This window comes from Anser cygnoides, chromosome 3, assembly GCF_040182565.1.
Source record: "Anser cygnoides isolate HZ-2024a breed goose chromosome 3, Taihu_goose_T2T_genome, whole genome shotgun sequence".
Lineage (NCBI taxonomy): Eukaryota > Metazoa > Chordata > Aves > Anseriformes > Anatidae > Anser > Anser cygnoides.
This window is the reverse complement of record NC_089875.1, coordinates 106103657-106119229: the sequence shown is the minus strand read 5'-3', so window position 1 is coordinate 106119229 and position 15573 is coordinate 106103657. Positions and strand designations below refer to the sequence as shown.

General features: G+C 42.1%; 1 long non-coding RNA gene across 2 annotated transcripts in view; it reads left to right on the top strand.

Annotated features, from left to right (window-relative positions):
- The first annotated feature begins 9962 nt into the window (after window positions 1-9962).
- LOC136790521 (uncharacterized) overlaps window positions 9963-15573 on the top strand; it is a 43834-nt gene continuing 38223 nt past the window's right edge. Inside the window, exons 1-2 of one of the 2 annotated variants that reach the window (XR_010830597.1) lie at window positions 9963-13207; window positions 13909-14001. This is a non-coding gene — a long non-coding RNA (uncharacterized lncRNA). Of the gene's footprint in view, window positions 14002-15573 lie in introns of both variants that reach the window. The other variant, XR_010830595.1, reaches the window with a different exon arrangement.

The window sequence follows — 15573 nt, the reverse complement described above, 5'->3', positions numbered from 1 at the left end:
GCAAGGTTCCTGAGTACTGCCTTGCAGTGGTTCCCAGTCAGTCAGGAAGATAAAGAAAACAAACTCATCTGTCCCAAATACAACAAGAAAAAAACACTTTAGAAGACTTAATGTGTGAAGGGATAAGTGTGCTATGGTGGTATCTTTATTCACAGGAAAAAAATGAAAAGTGGTGTTAGTATAGATTTAACAGAAAAAGCAATCTGTTTACTAAATTTTTGCCCTATACTTGGTGTTTGACATGCTCACAATGAAACTGTAGCTTGAAAAGTGACGAATGAACCTGTCGTCTCAGCTGTCAGGGAGGGCAGGGAGGGGATACGGGGTGTTTACCACAGCCCCAACACACCCACTGCCAGTGCGTTTTTTTGGGTGGGGTGGTAGTTGAGGAAGGGAAGGTTAATGAGCTTGTTCAAGCGATCTTATGCAGCAAACCACTATAGGATTGTCCTTCCTCCTTTGGGTGAAAATTTCCCCTTGCTTTCCCTTTTGGAAAATGTAGTTCCTAACTCCCACATGTACCGGTCTAAAGTAAAAAATAAGAACATTAACAAGAACATAAAATGGCTGCCCCAGCTCTGTCTTTTAATGATAGTCAGACAGATGCCTAGGCAAGCGTATACAGGGCAAATGTGGGAATATTTGCTTAAAAATTTACTTCCTTCCTAAGCCATAGAAGTCTGTGTCTAGTAGCCCAGTGCTATAACCCTTCATTTTTCATTCCAGGAAATGAAGGATTAATGAATCCAGGCCCATGTGTTACATCGTGTGCGCACCTTTGTGTGTTTAATGGGGGCTGTAATGTGGGGCTGCAGAGGTCTTTCCAGCAGGGCTTTCTTCAGTTGGGTGCTTAAGCTGGCTCCTTACTTGACTGTAGAGCAGCCATGTAGGTACTTGTCTTCTTCAGCTCCAAGAGGACTGTGCTGTCAGGTTGGCTGAGGTGTGCCTGACCTCAGGAAGTGAAGAAGCCATCCTCCTTTACTTAATGCGTGTGTGGTGCAAGGATGAGGGAACACAGAACGGGAAACATGCTTCCTGCTCACTTCAGAAGACTCAATAGGTCTGTGAAATCAGCCTATTAATAAAACAGATTTTTTTTTTTTAAATACCAGTAAGGTACAAGTACTTTAAAAACCTGTAACAGTTTAACCCCAATGCAATGTAATATACAAAAATCTTGAATAACGTGCAGCTGATTAGAGTTCAGGACTAGGGTCTGCAAAGCTTCATTCACACACCAAGTCCTACCTCCTGAGAGCTGCCCTCCGGAGCCCCGTGGGTGGCTGGGCAGGATGAGGAGCGGAGGGCACAACCGAGTGTTTTCACAGCACACAAGCTGGGAGTCTTTGGAAATCAGAACGCCCCACTTCCTGTTTTTCTCCCCTTAAACTGGGCAGATGCTTTAAACAGCAGACATTTCTTCGTTAATTTGTAGCTGTTAATTCATTTATAAACTACATGTGCTTCACGAGTGATTATGCTAATGTATTTAAGACTATTTAAACCCTTGCACTGATTAGCCTAACCATTTATTTTAACTACATTGTACAAATAAGATGTTATCTTAAAAATGTTTTTTAACAAAACTCCATAATCACAAATATGTGACTTTATTAAATGCAACTCTCAGCTTTACTGAGTTCAGCCACTTACTTACACGTTATGTTTTGCTTCGTATTCATGTATACTAGATGGTGGGACTAGGCTGAAGAACACATTTAATGGCAAAAATAACCCACTAACTTTATATTTCATCCTGTCTCCAGGCAAAAGAGTCTGTGGGGTCACACGCAGCTCATGTATGCAGAGGAGCAAGCAGGCTGTAACCCCTCTGAGGCAAGTGTAATGCACTGGCTCTCTGCCGTGAATTAGCACAACATGGCCCTGGCCCTGGTTTCTGCTGAGGTCTGCCAGGTGCTACAGGGCTGCAGGCAAATCACTTACCCTGTCGGGCCTGGTTTTCCCCATCTGTATGGGGTAATGATGCTTGGCTACCTTTGACGTTTACCGATGAGAAGCGCTATCTGAGTCATAGGCGTTGCTGCTAAAGGTATTTGGAGTGCTATTTCTTTGGGCAGCTTCATACTGAAGGTGGCTGAGGCTGTTCTGAGTAGGTTTCTGTGGGGCTGCCGTGGTGTTGAGGGGTTGGTGGCATCACCTAGTGTCATTTCAGCTGAAATGATCCAGGCATAATCAAGAGATCCACATCCCTTACAGGGCAAGGCCCCCATCCTGCCAGCCCTGGAGAACTTGGAGAAAGCTGAGGAGCAGTGGTGCTAATGAGGACAGACACTTGTAAATGTTTCCTCCCCAGCAGTTTGTTTGGGCTGGTTCTTTCTCTCCATATTTAGCACTGTCAGCAGCAGCATTAGAAACAGTTAACTGAGCTGTGGGCTTTGTGTAAAATAACTGCGAAGGTCAGAGTGAAACACAACATACTTATCTCAACTCATCTGAAAATTACCCTCATCAACTGCATTGTTTATGCCTGATAGATAGCCTGAGCACCAATTATGGTTGTCATTTCCTGAGGTGCCATCCGGGGTAGGTGTGCAGGGTGGTGATACACAGGGAGGGAAGGGGCTCAGTGACAAGAGGGTGATAGCAGCAGTTCCCTGAGGAGCCAAGCATAGGGCTGCCAGCCCTGCGTTGTTAAGATCCCATGCCAGCTCACCTTGGCATCCTCCATTCTCCTCCTCTATGCAACAATCTCAGAATTACTACGATTTTTTTTTTTTTGAAGTGATGCTGCTGTTGCTGATGGTGCTGCGCGGAATAAAAATATCGAGGCATTTCCTGCCCCAAGATGGCCACTCTCAGAGGCATGGCCACTCAGGCAAGATACAAAGTTGGCTTGTGTTGTGGCTGTTGTTCCCCTTTGCTATCAGAGTCATATTCGGAGAGTCATACAGGGGTCATTCTCCCTCCTGTCCTCTTCTTTGGGGGAGAGCTGTGAGCTGGGGAGATTGGTGGAAGATGCAAAAGAGAAGAGGATGTGGGAAGATAGAGGCTGGGCTCATCATGGAGGGTGGGATGGGAGAAATATGATAATACAAAACAGGGGCAGAAATGAACCACTGGGGAAAGTGAGGACCTTGAAGGGGTGACAGGCAATGGCAATTTGATATTTACATCTTTTTTTTTTTTTTTCCGTGCCCGAATGACAGTAGTTTGTTTCTGGAAGGCTTTGTACTGTGTGTCCTCCTTGGGCACACATGCAGGAAATGGATCTAATCTTGTCCTAAAGATGTGCAACTTGCATTGAGCTATTTTAAGAACTCTGACGAGCAAAGGAGAGCAAATGCATCCCAAGATCCGTCAGGGGCATAAAGCTATAAGCTTTGCAAAGTGGTGTCAGATAGGGGAAAAAAAACAACAACCTGACAGACATCTGTTATAAAACTACTTGCAAAAATGTGCTGTGGAAGGAATGTGTGGAAGAAGCTACGCTACTTTGCTAAAATGTGATATTTAGAGACTAAGCTTGCCCAAAGGGGCAACTGCTTATACACATGCAGCCCTGTCAAGCAGAACCCCTGCACCCGCCCGTTGGGAATACGGACACCTGTGCAAGCGGGTGTTGGCTTTTGCATACACAGAAGCTGCTTTTAGGGTGCATGAGTGCAAGCACTCCTCCCTGACCATCTGCAGGTGCACGGCTGCATGCAAAGAGGCAAAGGGAAGTTGAAAGGAGGCAAGAGCATGTACCCTTCATAGTAAAAAGTCATGAGTCACACCTCAAAATACTGTCAGATTCCATGTTTTCAGGCTTTTCTGTGCAACCAGGAAAGCCGAAGTTTCAAGGACGGGAGATAATAACCTCCAGAAAAGAGGACTGTGAGCCTAGTGGAGCATGAGAGCTGACAACTCTGAAACTTTACCCCAAAATGTCTCAACACAGCTGCAGCTAAACTGCCCACAGCACAGATTCGGTATCACGCTCAGTGTCACAGCTGAAATGTAAACCAGGAGACCCTCTCGTTGCCTGTCCTTGTCAGAAAGGACAGCGAAGAACAGAGCTGCACAGTTTGTGGTGACACGACTCCCACAAGAGTGGCAGCACCAACACAGGGATGCCACACATCAGCATGCATGTGTGCAAAGCACGGCCTAAAAATGCAGGGAGGGAGGTCTGCTTTGAGAAAAGGCATATCAAGGTCAAGCTAAGTGCATAAGAGCTAAACACCCATGTCACTGCAAAATGGGTAACAGTTGCACTTCGGTATTTATGCATTTAGTGTCATAAGAGAGTGATCTTTCTTAAGTAGAGAGATATGCAGAAAGTGTTATGGATCTTAGGATGGATTATATAGCAAACTGAAACCAACCTAACCATGAGCACAAAACTATGCTGCTTTTTCATCCATGCTGCTAATTAAGGGAGCTAAAAATCGTAACTACTTTCTTTATTAAAAAAATGAATACCAACTTTTGCACTTGTATGGATTTCTCTGAAAAAAAATGTCATGGTCATGAGAACTACACTGTATTGCAGAAAAACTTCCTGCAGAAAGGCAAATACAGACATCTAAAAAAGAAAGATGAGTAAGAAAAAGAGGGCCTATGATTTAATTGGAATCAATGGGAATTGTGCCATTTGCCTTTGGTGGCAGCAGTATCAAAGCTGAAACGCCAACTGTAGTTTATTTTAGATTGCTGCCTGTCTGAGTTGAGATTTCAGATATCTCCGCAGGGTTCCTTTTCTTTTAACTATCGACAATTTATGACTGCAATATATATTCTACACATTATCCTCTGTGAGAGGATCAGCTGAACCAGAAAGGTCTGTGGGTGAGGCATGACCTTTTCCTTTTTTTCCGAGAGGTACATCGGCAGGGTGAGAGTCTAAAGAGGTGGGAGGATATTGCCCTGTAGGAAGATGTGCCTGGGGACCAGGCCTCCAAAACTGCATGAATGCAAAGGTGAAGGGTTTGAGCAAGTTGTGCTACTCAGCACTTCTCAGGTAGAGTTGGGGAGCAGGAGCCAGCTAAGTGGGCTGGAGACGGAGCAGCCTGCAGGGTGAAAGTCTCAGCAGGTCGTTGGCTGAGAACTGAGCTCTAGGCGTGAAGAACCAGTGGGGAGGAAGGGGTGGAAGAGCTCGATGTTGCCAAACCAATCCTTAATGTCTTGGAAAGTGCTGCATTATTGTGAAACAGAGCACAGGGGGATATATCCTCATGTAGAGAAGAAGGAAAAAATAAGGCCTGAAGTCAAAGAGGCTTGCAGAAGGCAACAGGGAAGTGGTATCTGTCTTGGGTAGATATAACAGTCCGTGTAACATTAACAATTCCTATATGAGAGTAGCAGTACTTTTGTTTGCAGGTAAATGTATATGTTTATCTTTGGATGATGAATGAAGAATAGTAGACCCTTTATCTTCAAGAACAATCAAAATGTTGCTGAGAAGTCAGCATCTTCTGCAGCCCCTGCCCGCTCATTATTACTGGTTAGTGGGAGGGGATGGTCAGAGATCCGTGCGGTAGGCTAAGGCAATCAGACAGGGACAAAAAATAGCGGTGAGCACAGGAGACACCAGGTGACATGAAGAACAGGTAACTGATATTGGAAGGAGAAGAAAAGTTTTAGATAACAATATTCAAGAAAAAAAAAAATCATGAATGTTGGCTAGGAGTAAATGCGTGAAGGGCCAGGGCACAAAAGCAGCATCCTTGAGGAGTCATATGTAGAAACTATGGGCACATGTTGTAACTGCCTGGTCACTGAAGATATAGAGGTAAGGTGCACCTTAGAGAAAAAAAGTTGTGGTTTGTAGAACTTGATGTTCCTTTCGAAGTTTCCTGGAGTGATCCTGCTGTGGGTTATTTTGCCTGATGGGTTTACTGAGACAGAGCCATAGTTGTGTTTTCTCCCTACCCTTTTTATCTGCTCAGAGGAGAGGAATACCTGACTTGGAATATGCACTCAGCTCTACTCCAGTCCTGTCAATGTCTAAGATCAGGCCATTGATCAAGCCTTCATATTGCAAAGGAATTATGAAAATCCTCGCACTCTTCCCCTTATGCACTGTGTCCCACAGATGGGTGTTACTGAAAGTGCCCAGAGGAGACATTATATGACATAATAATAGAAAGCAACCAATAGGAAATTCTCTCTGCTAGAGCAACCAGCTGAAGAGATAATACAACCTCTTATAAATAAGGATAAATGATGACTGAGGTGTTTCTATCCCAATAAATTGTACAACACATGCTCTGATATCCTAGGGTTTGATCCAGCATTTCTTAAATACTCTTATGTGCAAATAATGCTGAGAAGAGTTTTGGGCATGTGGGGAATGCAGCTAAGGCTCAACATGTAAAAGATGTTGGCAAATTATTACATGAAGCACAAAGGCCACCTGGACTTGTGTCCACAAACGTTCCAGTGACAGTAACCAAATTAGATTTTGTTGGGTTGCTCTGAGTAGGAAGGGCATTTTTGCTTTGCTAAAAGAAACAGTAGAATTCATGGAGCTGAATGTTAATGAGGCCATTCAAAACTAAAATGAGAGTATCCAGTCTCTGTCAGTCTTTTCACATAATATCATACTTAAAAATAAATCAAAAACACAAACCAAAGATAAGTGAATTATATCAAATTTTAATTTGTTGGCATTATTTGAATATTACACACTTTCTGCATCTCTCTAAGCCACAACTAAATAGATGGGATCCATCCCCCAGTTACCTGTACTAGGTTCTCCTTCCTCATTTCAACATGATTCCAACATGTTGAAAGTGCTTTTAATAAATGCATGAATTCAGACACCGTTACTAAAATCTTTAAAAAATGAGAACAACTAGCAGTATAGGGGACCATTCTAATTACAGTATCTGTTGTTGAGCTTTAAATATCAGTTTCACTTTAACAGGCTGTCTCTGTGTGGTTTCATGAAGCACTTTCGGAGGAAAGTTGCACAGGAAGGGAAAGGATTCAAGAACAAGGGAGTGATGGCTGCAAAGTGAGATTTAGTTATTTGCTGTGAACCCAGAGCCTGACAATCGATTATGACAAATTTATCAGCCCAGAGGTAAACACAAAGTGGTTTATTAATGTGGGTGGCATGATTGGCATGAATTAGAAATAGTACTGAGCATTTATAAGGTGTTATTATTCTGATGAAATTAAACTATTTTAATATACTGGTTAAAACAGACAACATCCTTTTTAAAGACAGGAAACTGAGGCTTAATAAGGCTTAATGACACACACGGGGTCACATAGAAAGTCGAGGGATAAGCAGCTGACTTAGAAGACCTGACTTCTGTTATAATGCTCTACATTAGATGACAATCCTCAACAGAACGAATGAACGGAAAAAAAAAAGACAGACAGATGGAGAATGAAAGGAAACGTGCATAAGCATTTGAAATATATGTAGTGGGCCAGAATAAAACAGATGATAGAAACCCTTGCTCACTTTTAAAGAGAATTAAATGTATTTGCTTGTGGTGCATTTGGAATAAGGGGTTACTGAAAGGGATGATGGGGCCTGTGAGAAAAAGTGAAGGCATTTATTGAGGGTGTTGCTGAAAGCTTTATCTTTGCCTCCATTTTCAGGAAGGAATAGAGGACAGATGGCAGAAATTTCCCAAGGGAGAAAAGCGAATTACTAGAGAAGATCGGGATCACCTGAACAGGTGATCATGAAATCGAAATGCCTGAAAACTCAATTTCTCAAGGTCGATATAACCCATGCTTAGGTAACCAGCTTTCCTGAATGCTGAGGCAAATGGGACAAAATGAGATAACAAGGAGGGGCCAGAGGACTGGTAAGAGTGTAACATCAGTCATAACCTAGATGAGAATCAGAATATATTAGAGTATTATCAGCTGGGTGGTTTCTGTTTTATGTGTGTTTCTGTACCACACATTTCACTGGAGTATTCAAGCACCTTCAGTAACATGTGCCATGTGGTCTTTGTTCTCTCAGCCTCTCCTCCTGGAGAATGAATGTGTCTTGGAGGGCCTTGTTTCAGCAGTATTTTTTTTTTTACTAGTATTAACTTGTTTGTTGCAGGATATTTGTTGTAGAGGGATGGGCTAAGGAATGTGTCCTGTGTCTGAAGTGGAAGGTTGTAGGTTATGGAGGGGATGGTGCATTTCACAGCATCGGTTGCTCCTGGAGGAGGTTTAGTTGTACTGGAAATTGCTGGAGATTTAACAAGGACAGGAGTTCCTCCCTTGCCATAGCTGTTGACCTTATCTCCAGCTGATTTGCGTCTGCTTTCTCTCCACTTCAGGGATAAAGATGCTTTTCACTTCAGACATGACCATCAGACTCCAGCTGTACAGAGGAATGCAGTTCTGTTCCAGTCCCAGTCTAACAACCAGGTTTTGTGACATGCCTTGTTCCTAATGCTGTAGGAGTTAAATGCCTAAACATCTTTAAAATCTCTTTTGACTTTATTCCAATTTTGTCCATCTAGCAATTGCGCAAGTGTACACAGTGTCCCTGTGCTTTTGCATCATTTAGGTAAATACTGTAGTATGAAAAGAGACAATAGCCTTGGGGCAGATGCTGGAAAAGCTAAAGCAAAATATAGTGAGACAGCTTAAATACTGTGATCTGATTATTCACAGTCAGCATGACTGCATGAGAAATACTATGTCGAACAAAGAGAATCTATTTGTTTTTATTTTTACTATTCTGAGGAAATGCGAAGAATTTCAGTAGACTGACATTGTGACTAGAATTTAACTTATGGATCTTATGGAGAAATCAGATATTATAGACATTAATGGAGAGTGATCAATCTTATTTAGTGTTGAGGAGCAGATTCTTAGTTTTAGGAAGCCTCTTCCAGACAAATGTCCAGTTTTGATCAGAACTGATCCTTTTTCTCTCTTCTTAGTGAATGTCACAGAAACTTGCCAAAGGAGGCATGAGCTCTAGAGGATGCTCAGAAAGTCCTGTACTTCCCATTTTGTCAGAAATGACTACTTCTCTTATCTGAAATCCTTCTGTCCGGTCACAACTGAACTGATGATAGGTTTGATAGAATCATCCTGCTGCGTCCTGGCTGGGCTCCTCTCAAAGAATTAATGTCTAGAGTAAGAACAATTTTTGGATGACTAAGAAAAAGCTAGAGGATATTTTGAGATGGAACTAACAAGTTATTAGCTCTGACCATGAAACGTGTCAGAGATGCATGGTCATTCCTAGATTTCATATAGCCACACTTTTATCTCTCAGAATTTGTAGTTTTCTTTAATTAAGAGCATTTTTTCTGAAGTTAAGAAACCATTTAGAGTGTCTATTGTTCATTACTCTTGTGTTATTACTAAGTCTAATTTATAAATATCGAGGGAATTGTATACAGCATGTTACCTCATCTAAAAGGTACAAGTACTAATGCAAAAAGTCCCTTGCCCAGCATGTATGTCTGGTGTTGCCCACAATGAATGTGTCTTTGACAGAAAGTATAGATGGAAAAGAGTCCACGCATGGCTGATGTTGATTGAAGATATGTTTATGCCCAATACAGTAAAGATATTGTTCAATACTTATCTTCCTTGTGAAAATATTGCTATTGCAATAGTACCAATGTTTCTATATGTGTTGATACAAGCACCAACTGGGGAAGTTCATTCTGCCTCTTCACATATGTAAGTGGTGTTGAAAATCATCCTCATGTATTTTTCATGAGTGTCAGCTGTCCCTGCGATCACGCTGCTGGCACTTCCAACTTGATCTGTCTGAATTTCCTTTGAGTACCGTACCAGGCAGTGCTTCTGGATGAAGCTTTGCCCAAAGGCACTCCCGTGCTCTAGACTGGGTCGGGATGCTGGGCCCAGCTGTGAGCTGTGTGTGACATGAGGAGTCACCCTTGCAAGTTTTGCCCTGCACTCATCGAGCTCAGCTCCTTCCTGCCTCCCCCGTGCTCGCAGTGCTTCGTGGGTTAGCGCCGCTGTCCGCAGGGGCCTTCCCCGTCCCCTTCCCAGCAACGCAGGAGGGAGGCTGTGCTCACACACCATCTAAATCCGGACCAAGAGGTGCAGCTCGCTCGGGTAGGATGCAGGTGGTGGGAGTGGGAGTGTGCAGCCGCTGGCGGTGGTGCTGGGTGACAGCTAACCAAGACGACTTCCTCCTCCCACGCACGGGGCCCAGCTGAGCCGCGCTGCGAGCCTCGCACCGCTGGGATCGCTTTTCTGTTCTCACTCGCTGTCGAGACGTGCGGCAGGCTGTCGGTCGGAGCGGGTGGAATGGGGTCACGTCATCCTCGCTGCCATGTCAGGATGGGGGTGATGGGTGTCTCCTGCACGCCCAGCTCCCGCGGTAGGTGAGGAGTCCGTTCCCCAGGGGTGTTTGGTGGCACTGCAGCTCTTGGTGTGTTGTCATCCTCCGAGGAGTTGGTTCTCTTCATTTAGATCCATTTCTTACACTGAATACTGACCAAAGTTACATGCTGCTCTACAGGAGCAGCAGATTTGTCCCCGAGCTTTTTATCTTCCAGTTGTTCAAACCGTCATCCTATGAATGCTCAGTGTGAAGTGGACCATGAAGAAGAAAATTAATTCTATCCCAGTTCAGTGTAAGGTATTCTGCATACTTTAGACCATCTGTATATAAAATGGTCAGCCTCTTTCTTCGCCCATGGCAGTCAGGACTTTAGGGCAATTTAAAGCAGTTGATATCAGTCAGTCTGCTCTGTCAGATACCCGGGTACACCGCGGTGAGGAGCAAGATTCAGACTGACAGTGCACTCTTCAGATTGCTCATATATCTACAGTTTCTTCTTGACTAGATATGGTGTCTGGTTTAATGCGCGCTGAGGTGGATGAGCAGACCTGGTTATTGTATTTACTTGTACAGTAATTAGGATTGATACCCACTGAAATCTCAGCAAGAGCTGAATGAAATTTAATTCCACTGCACTCAGAGGTGCTGCTTTATGGTCCATCACTGGGACTCCTTATTTCACTAGTGATAAAAATAATAAATAATGCAGCTACAATTGATAATAGTTTAGTGCAGGTGTGTTGTTTGAATTGGGTTTTACAAGAACAGGTACTCACCTCATCTCTTGCATAGCTTTTCAAGGAAATCTACAAGAGCTTTTTTTAATTGTAATTCTATGTTCTTTTTATACCCATGATTCTGTGTGCATAGCGTGTTATGAACATCAAGTATGCACCTCCTTTCTGTGCTGCAAGCTTCTACTATGGAGGGAGTACAAGTAGGGATAATAAATAGGAACTAAATTTACATTCTTTTTTTTCCTCCTTTTTTTTTTTTGTTGGAAGTAATTTACATGTTATGCTTCTGGATCCTAAAGCAAAAGGAAATGTGCTTGACGCTAAAATTGGCTTCGTGGCTCCAGTTTTCTTAGCTCTGCACCACCTGCCTCTAATCAAACTGTCCAATTACAGGAAACAATTGTTTTCTTGCTTTCTGTTAAGTGCAGAAATTCATCCACTAAAGGACTTTTTACCAAATGCTGCTTTTAACAAAACCACTTTCACAAATTGTTTGAAAAAAAAGTGTGCTGATGTTTATGTCCAGGATGCATGTTAGAACTCAAACATATGGTCACAAAGATCCACACAAGGTCATTCGCAAAACAGTAATATTTATCTTAACTGATTGTAGGGTTTGGAAATCTCTATTATAGTGGGAGCAACTTAGTGGACATTAATAGACTTTCATTATTGTGGTGGTAAGCTGAGAATCAGGCCCTGACCTATAATTATCACGTACATGAAGAGTACTGATAATACAGAAGGGAAATTGGTCTCCCTAGATATGCTTCCTTATTGTGAGACAATGACTTCAGGCTGTTTCTGAGCTGCAAATCTCCCATGTGAAGACTTGCTGAAGGAGAATAAAGTAGAATAAAAAGCATATGAATAGAGTAAGAGGATCCAGCTTTGGTTAACAATGCTTTCCTTGCAAAACTAGATCCCAAACCAATTTATAGCCTTAACACAGTCAGTCAACCCTACAGAAATACATGAGATCACTTAGAGAAAGTGAATACACAACCTGTCCTCTGCAATCTCAATAGGGATGTATGCTTGTCTGCACCTAACAACTGCCTTTTATCTGTAAAGGAACAGATTAATAAGGAAAACATTAACAATAACCTCTATAAATAAGGGGCTTATCAATTATACTGAAAGTATTTGATTGCCTCACAAACTCTGTATGAAATAAAATAGACCAAGTAGGAGTGTAATGATCCTAGTTAAGAGGCCTGTATAAAAAGAGATTTAGAACACTGTAAAATTTCCTTGAGAAGCATAAGACAGTTATTGGAAACTACTGAGTGGAGGAAACATGAGGAGCTACTATTCGCTGTCTCATAATATGAGAAGGTGGGGGGTATTCTATGAAATTGACAGTTGATAAATGCAAAACAGATAAATGAATAACTCGTGGACATTAACTAGTAAGCCATCAGCATGTGGAATTAATTTCCATAGGAAATCTATATTAAACTGCAGCACAATTGGCAGCATTGCTACAGCCATGTTGAGAGGGATGATATACCAGAAACAACTTTTTGTTTCCAAAATGTGTTTAATAAGTGTCTGCGTACTTGCATACAATTTGCAGCTACGCTAACTGGATCAATAGACTGTGATTTCCTCTGTTAGTTGAATCAGTAAGGAGGTGTTTGGTTTACACTGGGAAAGGCTTTGAAAATTGGATTTAATGCAGCACATGAGAATTTCTCTTTGTCCTCATAACTGTACTTGTCTGTGCCTTTTTTTTTCCCCTCCCACATTTTCCATTTTTTCTGCCTGTTAAATCAAGATCAAGAAGGGAACAATACTGAAAATTTCTATGTTGGCTGACATGTACTGTTCTGCAACTTTTTGTTTGTTTGCTGAAGTGGGGGTTGGGGAATATATCACTTTATCCCTGTTATTTCCAAGATTGCTTTAGTCACACTCGAACGGTTAATCTCGCTGCATTTATATGGATACCACAGTGGTATATATGATAAGAATAAAAAATCAGTAACTATAGAACAAATTTCCATTGCTTTAAAAGAGAATAAAAGGGAAGAGTAACCTAACACAAAGCAAATGTTGCTTGCAGTGCACTAAAACCCAGACAAAATCTGAAATGCTCCATAAAAATGAAGCCAGTGTATTTACCAATTGTTATTCCTATAGCATGGAAGATTATTCCATTGTGTTGTGTAACCTGTTATTTATTACAGTGCCCATCGACATGGTAACATCCGTTCTTCATATGGTGAGTACAAATGTATTTTGTATATGTTAGCCCAACTGCGTGAACAAATGGAGCCTGACTTGCCCCTGCTTAGCTCCAGAGACTGAGAAGGCAAGCTAATACCCTGAATGATGAGTGCTCAGATCTAGTGGAAAATAGATATGAAGAGGTACAGTTCACAGCACTCTTTAATATCGCATTTGGTACCTACATATATTTCTAGAAGGAGTTACAAGGTTTGGTCCTAAATCTTGTGCGATGCAGAGAAGAGAATTTGGAGAGCAAAGGAGGTTCAGAGCAGTGGACAGTGGACTACAGGTTCTTCATGTGGGTGAAAAGGAACACAGATATATATGTTCCATGTATGTGTGTGTGTGGAGTTTTTAGAGTTATAAGAAGCTGGAGTGAAGGAACCGGGGTAACAATAAGGTTAGTGGGTTGCAGTGCAGGGATGTGGGGCATGGGTATAAAAGATGGCACAGCATAGACACAAAATGTAGGGAGTTGGCAGAAAAAAAAAGAAAGTATCATACAGAGAAAAATACTGTTATTAAGACACCTTGTTCCCTACTATAAATTGACCTCATTTTCTCTGGTGAAACAAGGCGAGGTTGTCCTTTGATTTCCAAGGTTCCTTTTATATATGCTACTTGAATTGTTGAATGCTACTTGTCCATTGTTGGTGTCCTGCTTTCCAGGTTGAAATATGGTCATCCTTCCAGGTACGTGTGTACGCGATGGGCATGCACAGAGGGTCACCACCAGCCCAGCCCTGTCTGCAGCGACCTGATGATCTTTGTGTGTTTGAGTGCATGGTAAGGATTAAGGAAAAAAAAATGAATTGTAAGCTGAAAGAAAGAAATCAGGCCAAGGCTGCCACAGTGAACAGCTTAATGTCTTTACCATGAAAAGTAGCATGGTATTTTATACACGGTGTTCAAAACTAATGAGATGTTTGGCTACAGAATGTAGCGTGGGTACAGCAAAGGACCATCAGCTGATGTTGCCACCTGCAAGGAAAGATCTTCCTGCTGGATAAGGCTAAAAAGCAGAATTCTGAAGCACAGAGGGCTCTCCGTGTGTCTCCAGAGTGGCACTTCCCTTCTGGAAACAGGGTGCAAATCCTGCGTGCCCGGTGGTGATGCAGCCTTCACTGCCGTACAATGTGTAGTGGCCAGAAGGCAACAGAAGTCTCTGCACTTCAGAAAGAGCTTTTCTCTACATTTTCTGCCGTTTCCAGTTGTTTCAGATGCTGATGCTTAAACCTTCCAGTGTGCTACACAAATAGATCTAAATTACTCAGGTCTACCTACGCAGGAGGAATATAGACATTGTTATAGTTTCCCACCCTTCAACTCACTGCAGGATTACTTCTGGGCAAATAATTTTTTATTTTTTTTTAATTTTTTTTTTTTTACATGGAAGAAAGTGTTACACATCAATGACCAGATACCATCTTTGCTTGCTGATGTTCATACTCCATTTTAATGCATTTTTCCCACATTTGTTACCAACTGGGAGTGTGTTTTGGTGTGGGGCTTGCAACTCACTTAGCCCTATAGGAATAAAAATCTCTGAGTTTAAATATGCATATTTAACTTTTCCTTTGGGAAAAAAAAAAAGGGCTGTGGTGGAGGTGGTGGTGTGGGGGGGACATTCAACATATACATGCCATGTTAGTTGTGTAGGAATGGCCAGAATCCTGCAAAAGCTGAGCCAGGGTCCAGCAAGTCCAACAGCCAGCAGGTGCCCCCAGATGGCTTCAGAAGAAGATGCAAGAAACATGACCTTCGATGCAGCACAGGAAAAGGGCTGAAGTATCACCCTGTTAACAAAGACCTGCTGTGTGATATTCATCGGGTAATTGACACGCCACCACTGCCAATGACACAACTTTGTAAGAGGCTGTCATAGAAACCGGCGACCCTCCTTTTGAGCTGAAAGCAAGAACTACTGGTCAGCCATCCCTATAGAAATTCCCTTGTGGGTCAGAAAGGTATTTGCTTTTGTGTTTAACTGAATTAGTCAAAACCGTAACGAACAAATTTAGCCTTTTTATTCTGGTCACAGTGTAAAGTAGTTTCTAGAAAGAGACATAGCCTGCAAGATTATGATACTGGTCACGTGGCTTTCTGAGTGGGTAGCTGAAACATTTTAAGTCACCAAAAATAATAGTAGGGAACATACGATAGCTTTTTGTTATGATTTTTATTTCGTAGGACCGTCTTTAGATAGTTATTCATGCTGAAATTCATTACTTGCAGGACTCACAAATATATTTTATGACTATCTAACAGCTTGTCTGCATATTGGAACACAACCTCACAAATAGCAGCACAGAAGCATTCGCAAAATTAATTTAATTAGTATTCTACCAGCTCTGGAGC